The sequence below is a fragment of the Penaeus monodon genome, chromosome 34 (genome assembly GCF_015228065.2).
Source record: "Penaeus monodon isolate SGIC_2016 chromosome 34, NSTDA_Pmon_1, whole genome shotgun sequence".
Classification (NCBI taxonomy): domain Eukaryota; kingdom Metazoa; phylum Arthropoda; class Malacostraca; order Decapoda; family Penaeidae; genus Penaeus; species Penaeus monodon.
In genome coordinates this window covers 34334860-34335199 of record NC_051419.1, presented here as the reverse complement: position 1 = coordinate 34335199, position 340 = coordinate 34334860, and positions in this window count along the sequence as shown.

The window sequence follows — 340 nt, the reverse complement described above, 5'->3', positions numbered from 1 at the left end:
ACCTTCTGCACTCCCCCCCCCCCCCATCAATTTCCATTGATTTGTCTTCCATTTCCATTCACCCATGCTTTACTTGCTTTCCAAGTGTTTACAGTCAAGCAGATTCTTCCAGCCATAATAAAGCCAATGAAACATTAAGAATAGTTCAGTTGAAACACGACTTTCTCCGGGTAAATTAAAAATAGCTACACTTCATCTTCTGTTTAATGCCCGACCGTTTTCATCTACGCAGATTTTGCCGTTTCAGTCCTGGCAGTATTCGGGAGCACCCGACACCAAGTCTGTCCTGTGGTAAATACGTGGATTATTTTTCTTGGGCGGGGGTTGGGGGCTAGTTCTG